The 8872-nt window shown below is 40.5% G+C and overlaps 1 pseudogene; it reads left to right on the forward strand.

The window, feature by feature from the left end:
* The window catches only part of LOC102524209, a 48674-nt pseudogene extending 40058 nt beyond the window's left edge, over window positions 1–8616 (forward strand).
* The last annotated feature ends 256 nt before the right edge of the window (window positions 8617–8872 follow it).

The following is an 8872-nucleotide window of genomic DNA, read 5'->3' on the forward strand; positions in this document are numbered from 1 at the left end:
GGCAGCTTCCCCTGAAACCCCGAAAGGTATGTCTCCAGAGAGTTCCATCAGAGCAGACCTCAGTAAAGCCACAAACACATCTTCTCCAAATAGGTCTCTGTCTCAGCCCTGGAGAGGGTCCTTTCCAGACCTGCACCTCCCTTGAGGGCTTTGAATCAGCACTAGCCCTGAGCACTTCATAAGTACCAAGAGTGTGGCTGCCCCTGTGTCTGTTATTTCTGTATTCTTTAGCATTCTCTGTCTTACTAGCAATCTCCCAATTACTCCAATTGGCCTTTGGGTAATAATTTTATATCATTAATTTTCCCTGGTCAGATTATTATCTGTTTTGTCTCTTGGTGGGATTAGGTTGAGGCACCAGGTAAAAAGGTAATCAAAGCTGACATCACCAGCATTAAGATACAACAACCTCATGTACTTTCCATTTGTTGCCTTTCTCTTCTTGGAATCATACCCCTTTGTACTGTTCTTGCCAAAAATGAATAACTTGAATTTAATCATGAGGAAACATCAAATAAGCCCAAATCAACAGACTTCTTCAAAATAACTGATCAATATACTTAAATGTCCACCAACAGAGGACTGGATAAAGAAGTTGTGGTATGTGTATACAAGGGAATACTACTCAGCCATAAAAAAGAATAAAATAATGCCATTTGCAGCAACATGAGTGGACCTGGAGATTGTCATTCTAAGTGAAGTAAGCCAGAAAGACAAAGAAAAATACCATATGATATCACTTGTATGTGGAATCTAAAAAAAGAAAAAAGAGGACACTAATGAACTCATCTACAAAACAGAAACAGACTCTCAGACATAGTAAACAATCTGATGGTTTTTGGGAGGAAGGGAGTGGGAAAAGATAAATTTGGGATTTTGAGATTTGCAAATATTAACAACTGTATATAAAAATAGATAAAAAGCAAATTTCTTCTGTATAGCACAGGGAACTTCATTCAATATCATAATAATCTTTAATGAAAAAGAATATAGAAACAAATATATGTGTATATATATGCATAATTTGGACATTGTGCTGTACACCAGCAATTAACACACTGTGACTATACTTCAATTTAAAAATTTCCTCAAAAGTGTGAAAGTAAGAAAGACAAATATTTAAAGAAGAAAAGAATAATAAGCCTTCCAATGGTTTCATAACGCACTGGTCCAAGCCCCCAACACTAATCCTAATTTACAGAGTTCTGGGTGACCTGGCCTCTCTCTAAATCTCTGACCTGATCTCAGATCACTCTTCCTCCTTCAGTGTGAACCAAAACTACCTGACCATATATCACTTATGCGCACTGTCTACCCCATCACCCTTTATCCCTTTATCCCTGTGGTCACACCCTCTGTGCTCAATAAATCCACAATCAAATGCAATCTGCCTCAACTAAGCTCTTGTAAGTAGCCACCCCTCTAGACTGAAATTCTAGGAAGTTGAGCCCATGTCTTCCTGGCTCTTTGTCCATCTCTGGCTAGTACACTACCTGGTACACTCTAAATGCTAAATATTTTATGACATTGATTGTTTAGCTCTCATATCCTCAACTGGGAAAATCAATTTTTTTACCCTCTGTTATACTGTGGCCTTTGACTCTGTCAGTCACTCTTTCCTTCCCCAAGTTCTGCTCTGCCACACTCTTCCTTACTCTTCTTGCCTCTCATCTTCCTTTCTGTTATCCATAGTTTGACCTCCCCTGCTGTCCATTTAAATGTTTTCTGTTTTCTGCAGAGATCAGTTGGGCTAGAATGGCAGATCATAAGGGCAGGTGCCAAAATTTGGGAGTATAATACGTGGCTAAAACCCACACACCTTCCAATGTGACAGGTTCAATCTTATTTAAGAACCCTACCTGCTTTTGTGTCTGTGATGTAGGAATTTTCACCATCTTTTCTATTATTAAGGTAACAGTTGTTGTAACAAACATCCCCTGACAACATTAACTGCATAAGAGTGTATTTCTTGTTTATAGTTCAGGAGACTTGTTTACACAACTCTTTTCCTGCTGGGGCTCTGACATCCTCTAGGAACTTGGAATCAGTTAGGTACAGCTAGTGGATGGAGGAAGAGCATGAATGGAGATCACACACACAAGGAAGCTATTTGGGCCAGGCCTGGAAGCATGTTGCATCATGTCTGAGCATGCGGCACTCAGCCACAAAGCCAAACTCAACTGCAAGGAGTCTGGGAAACACAGCCTCGTGGTGGGCTCAGGAAGGCGAGGACACAGGCTTTGTTAACAGACAATAGTCTCTGTCATACTCTACATGGAAAGATAGTGGAAGTTTACAAGGCAAATGTGATACCATTTGCTTGTGAGCCTGATATAAGAGGATGCAGTAGACATACATTTCATGAGCATGTTTAGGGTTCTCTTTACTAGGACAGGAATGACCTTGATGGACATAGTTGGGTTCTTTGTTTACAGTGTTGCCTAGTCAGTCATGAACTGACACCTGACTTGGGGATTTCAGAGCTACATTTGTGGAGATTGTTAGTCCCTCCCCTCCCATGGCCCCTTGGTTCAGAAATGATAGCATTGGTTTTCCCAAGTTTAGACTGCTTGCCTGACTCTTATTCTCAGCTTTCAAAGGAGCTGTGGTCCAGGGCCCAGGACTAAGAGATTAATCTTAGCAGAGTTTCTTTGGTTCCCTTATTTATCTGTGCTCTGTTCATTGGCCAGGTCACAAACAGGCCTGCTTTCAAATGTTCTCTGTGCTCTCATGACATGCAAAATAATATCTCGATTTTCTTGAGTTTTATAATACTATTTACAACTGCTTTCTGAATATTCTAACTTAGATGTTGTGTTTGTAGTTAAAGATGGGAGCTCTGGATCCCTGACCTCTCACTTAACAGCATTTAATAATCTTAGAGCATTTACCTTACCCCTCAAAGCTTGAGGTATGTGACTCAAAAAAAGATGCAGATGTGAGAGAACCTGTTGTTGTTGTTAACATCATCCAATCATAATACAATTTGTAGGTGATACTTCCTTCCTGTATTTCTTGTTCTAATTAAAAAATGTAAGTACCCACCAAATTGTCCAAGTAAGAATCTGTGAACTTGAATACTTTTCCTGTCTCACTTCTCCACATCTAATTAGTTGCCAAGATCTATTAATTTTACCCTTGTGACAGAGACTGCTGTCTGACAAAGAAAATGGGTTCCTCTTCTTTCTGGGGTTGAGCTAGACTACATTTTCCAGACCCTCTTGTGGTTAGGGTGGTCCTATGACTGATCCCCAAATAGGGAAATGTGGGTGGTGATGGTACAGATTCAATTCACCATACTCTTTCTTTTCTGCCTGCTAGGTTTGGACCCGCCAGAGTGAACTTTATGTCATGTGTTTGAGACTTGACCTTACATCACTATGGGTTTGTGAAGGACTGTGGAGCAAAGCACTGTCCCATTTCAATTTTCCCAACCCCAGTTAATTTAGATCTTCCTTGGAGGAATTGCACTTTTCAACTGGGTGAGAAATATACTTGTGTTTGAACTGTCCAATATTGGGGGATCTATTTGTTATAGTGGTTAAAATACTTCTGAAATCCTTTGAAATCTCTCAGTCTATTGACGGTCCACAAGGCCTTTCAAGTTATCACATTTTCTGTTCCTTTGCACTCTGCTCCCACCACCCCCACCGTGCACATCATGCTGTATTTCCTGTACTAAACCATCTCACTGATATCACAATGAAGCACATGTTATTTTCCCTTTGTAGGCTATTCCCTGTCCCTAAAATGTCCCTGACTCCTTTATCTACATAGAGGGTTCCTAGTAATACACAAGTGCTCAGAAGCCACCAAAACCCTACTCATCAATGAATTTGGTAAAGCCGCAAGACACAAAATTAATATGCACAAATCTATTGCATTTCTATACACTAAAAACAAACTATCAGAAAGAGAAATTAAGAAAACAATCCCATTTACAATGTCATCAAAAATAATAAAATACCTAGGAATAAACCTACCTAAGGAGGTAAAAGATCTGTACTCAGAAAGCTATGACACTGATGAAAAAATTTGAAGATGATACAGATGGAAAGGTATACTGTGTTCATGGACTGGAAGAATCAATCTTGTTAAAATGATTATATTATTTAAGGCAATCTACAGACTCAGTTCAATCCCTTATCAAAATGCCAATGGCATTTTTCAGAGAACTGAAAAAAAAAAAAAGAATTCTAAAATTTGTATTGAAACACAGAAGTTTCTGACTAGCCAAAACAATCTTAAGAAAGAAGAACACATCAGGAGGTATCATGCACCCTGATTTTGAACTATATTACAAAGCTACAGTAATCAAAACAGTATGGTACTGGCACAAAATAGACACACAGGTCAATGGAACAGAATAGAGAGCTCAGAAATGGATCTATGCACAAATTGTCCATTAATCTACAATGAAGGAGGCAAGAATATACAGTGGAAGAAATACAGCCTCTTTAATAAATGGTGTTAGGAAAGCTGGACATCTACATGAAAAAGAATCAAACTGGACCACTTTCTCACACCATGTACATAAAAGTACATACTTATAAAATATAAGACCTGAAACCATAAAACTCCTAGAAGAAAACATAGACAGTAGCCCTTTGACATTGGCCTTAGCAAACTTTTTTGGATCTGTCTCCTCAGGCAAGGGAGACAAAAGCAAAAATAAACAAATGGGACTTAAACCAAACTAAAAAGGTTTTTTTGCACAAGGAAAGAAACTATCAACGAAATGAAAAAGTAACCCACTGAATGGGAGAAGATATTTGCAAACAATGTATCTGATAAAGAGTAATATTCAAAATATACAAAGAATTCATACAACTCAATATCAAAACAAAAACAAAAACAACCTGATTAAAAAATGGGCAGAGGATCTGAACAGACATTTTTCCAAAGAAGACACACAGATGGCACGTGGTACCAAAGAGGTGTGAGTGCGTTAAGAGTCAAAGAAGAGAAAAAAGGAAGGAAAGGAGTAAAGGAATGACAGAGGGAAGCAGTAAGAAATGTACTTACAGTCATTTTGTTTTTCCTCCAAGGGAAATGGTGACTAAATGAGTTGCACGTTCACACAGCATCTTGGTTGCTTGGCCATTTCATGAGGAAAGGGTTGCACATTTCAGGCCTTGTGCTGAGTGGGTCAGGTTGAGGGGATGGGAAACAGCAGCAGCAAAGAGCTAGTTTCACGGTCTTGCCTGCAGTTTTATGTCTTTCAGAATGCAATTCTTTGTATGATTGTATCATGCCAATGAATTCTCTTAGTTTGTAGATTAAACAGACTCAGATATGAATGTGTCCTTCTCCTGGGGTGTTCTCCAGAATTTTAGTGAGAAATCAGAGCTACATTTCAAGAAGGTCTTATTTCATACTTAGATAACGTTACCACCTCCAATCCTGCTTTTAGCTACAGGAGTTGAATGAGTCAGTCTAGTCTTTTGGAGATACTGTTGAGAAACTCTTTACTTTGTGAAGGTCCATGGTTTCATGGGTCATTAGCGAGGCATGCAGCTACTATGCCAAAGCTGCCTGGGTAGGAACTTTTCTAAACAGGTTTCTGGAACAGCCCCATTGGCTTTGGTCCTTTATGGCAGTGCTGTTTCATTAGCTCCTGAACATATGGCCTGGAAGCCTACATTCTGACTATGAAAGACATCAAGCTTCTGTGCACAGGGACACTCCTGTCAGTTATTTTTCTTCACCTACATGGTCTTAACATATTAGGTAAAGTTTTTGTGTTATTCATGTTTTTATTCTCTAGGACATAAAGCCTAAACATGATAGGTCTTCCTTAAATGTGGAAATGAGTGTACCTGTAATTGTGTGGAAACCGAAGCCCACAGACCGTTTTTTGCTCAGCAATCTCATAGTAGATTTAACAAGCATGGATTTTCTAGTTAACCCAAGCTCTGACAAATATACACACACACCTTTTCTAGTTTTAATCATTTTGTATTATACATTTTGCTTCATACAAATATTTATATGTAAATTATGAAGCAAAGCTCTGTTTTCCTCCCTAATAATAAAATCACTTTCCCAGCACCACTTAATGATGTCAATATCAATAACCTGATTAAAGTAAAGAGAAAAGAACTTAGAAAAAAATGTCTAGTAAGTAAAATGAAAACATAACCAACAGGAAAATACGTATCTCAAAGGAGAACTGATTAGATAAATGCAAAAAGGAAAAAATGCAAATGTCTAAGGCATATAAAATATTTAATCTCACTGATGATATATAGTTGATAGACATGTAAGTTTATATACTTCTAAGAGTAAAAAATTTGGCAATGTATACAAAAAGTTTTCAAAATTATACTGTCCTGTGAGTGAGTCATTAATTTCTAAGGATGGGTTTAAAAGAAACAGATGGCTAGAAATTTACTTTCAGTAAGAGCCCACTTCTGGCCAGAATGAGAAAGAAAAATGCCATATGACATCATTTATATGAGGAACCTAAAAATAATAACAATAATAATAAGGACACAAATGAACTAATCATTTGTAAGTGATGATTGATTTCTTGAATGTGTATAAGAACATGTGACTGTCCTTTATGATTGGATTGCCACATTCTGTTGATTCTTGTCTGTAGTTGGCTTTTTTTTTTGATAATTATGTAAGTTTAAAAAGCTAAAGGTCTAATCTGTTCTTAGAAACAATGATCAGTACATATATGTAAACTAAAAATATATGCAGTATACTGTATTTATGTGTTTATATGCAATGTAGCGTGTATGTGCAGACAAACTGTAATATTTCTACCTAATAAAACTGAAAAGGGGGGGAAAATTTTCAGAAAAAAAAAAAAAAACTCTCCAGAGATTCCTTGTGAAAAGTAGTCTTGCCTTCAGGAGGGAGACAGAAAAATGTGGTCACCTCCTTTCTCTGGTCATTAGCCTACATGGATAGGAGACCCAGAGTGCAACCATCTAGCTACTAGTCCAGGGATGAAGTCAACATGCAGAGGACAGAACCAAGAGCATCACGGTCAGTGAAGAGGATTACAAGCCACCTTGAAGCCCACTCCGCCTGGAGACTTCAAGTAGTAGGTATCAGTAAATTTCCTTATTATTTTAAGGTTTAAAAAAAGCCCACTTTCATGTTAAAAGAAACTAGGAAAAAGATCTTACAACCCCAAAGGCCAGAATGTTTGCAAACCCTCTAAAATTTTATACAACAGCTAAAATCATTTTTTACAGGATATTGACTAATACTAGAAAAGACTCATGACAAAATAATTGAGAAATGCAGGATATAAAATGGCTTGCATGATAAGGTTTTCAATGTTATTCTAAAATTGTGTACATTCTGTGTAGATACATAGATATACTATACATGTATACACATATATGTATTTACATACATATGTATATACACGTATGTATTAAGTTTACAGCTTACAAAAATACACACTTGTACAAATGTTTGTTGTTATGGAGTGAATTCCCCCCCTCATTGATGTGTTGAAGCCCTAACCCTCGAACTCCCAATGTGACTGTATTTGGAGGCAGGGCTTTTAAGGAAGTAATTAGGCTAAATGACGTCATACGGTTGGGGCCTTAATCCAATGGGGCTGACATCTTCCTAAGAAGAGGAAGGGAACCCAGAGCTCTCTCTCAAAGTGTTCTCAGAAGAAAGGCCACTGAGGGCACAAGGAGAAGGCATCTGTCTGCAAGCCAGGAAGAGAGCTCTCACGAGAAACCAACCCTGCCAGCACCTTGATCTTGGATTTCAAGGCTTCAGGATTGTGAAAAAGTAAAATTCTGTTGTTTAAGTTACCAGTCCTGTGGAATTCTGTTATGGCAGCCTGCATAGATTAATTCATCTGTCTACAAGGGTTTTTCTGAATTGTTTTTAATAGTGAAAAACTGGCCTGTAAATGGGACTCCGAGTCTGAGTCCAGGCATTTCTGGCCCTGGTGCGGCTCCAAGAAGGTATCCGCATTTGCTATCACCAGCGGTGGTGGCAAAGCCAGGCGGGTCCTCACCACCCAGCACCCTGGCCCCCTGCAGCCCAGTGAATGCACCACAGGCCGGGTGGCCAAGCTGGCGCATCCCAGCTGTGGCTTCTCCACTTGCTCCGCAGATAAGGGAGGAGGAGCGAGTGGAGCTAGAAGTCCAGCCAGCCCTTGGCTTCCAAGCAGGAAAAGGATGGCCCTGAGGAGCAAGCCAAGGGCCTCAAGTGAGTCCTGGCAGTGCTGGTAGGGAGTCAAAAGGAGCCCAGCGAAATGCCAACACCCAAGAGATCTTGGGGCCACCAAAGGGCAGCAAAAACAAGGCTGCTGCCAAGATCCAGAAAACCACCACAGCTCCAGGGAGGGAACCAAGGGGCTGACCCCAAACACTGGAGAAGGAGGAAGAAGCGAGCATCAGGCAGGAATCCTCAGAGGAGCAGTAGTGACCGTGCCACTCTGCCACCGGCTCCCTCGCCAAGGACCAGTTTTCTTGGTGGACTGCACAGCTTTGCTCCCTCCCACTGCCGCCCACCCCTTCCCCCAGGCCCACGCATCACTGCCAGCCACCTGAGTCCTCACCACCACACTACATGCACACCAGCTGCTGCAGGGCCCCTGGGCCAGTGGGAAGCAGTTTTCCTTTGATTTCAGTTCCCAGCGACCCCTCTCACCCACGTGCCACACCTGTCCCCTGGACAGAGCTGACTTCCCACTTCGCTCCTCCATGAGCTGCTGTGTCCCCACTCCTTCAGTGGTAGGGACACTGCTGGCTGGGCTCTTGGTCTGGGGGTCCCTTTTGATTCCTGACTCTTCCCTCTGGCTTCCCATTAAGGGGCCTGGGAGGGCTCCCCCGGCCTTAAAAGGAGCCCAAGACCCATCGCCTCTGACACGGCCCTCTCCCACTGT

The sequence above is a fragment of the Camelus ferus genome, chromosome 29 (genome assembly GCF_009834535.1).
Source record: "Camelus ferus isolate YT-003-E chromosome 29, BCGSAC_Cfer_1.0, whole genome shotgun sequence".
In the NCBI taxonomy this organism is placed as follows: domain Eukaryota; kingdom Metazoa; phylum Chordata; class Mammalia; order Artiodactyla; family Camelidae; genus Camelus; species Camelus ferus.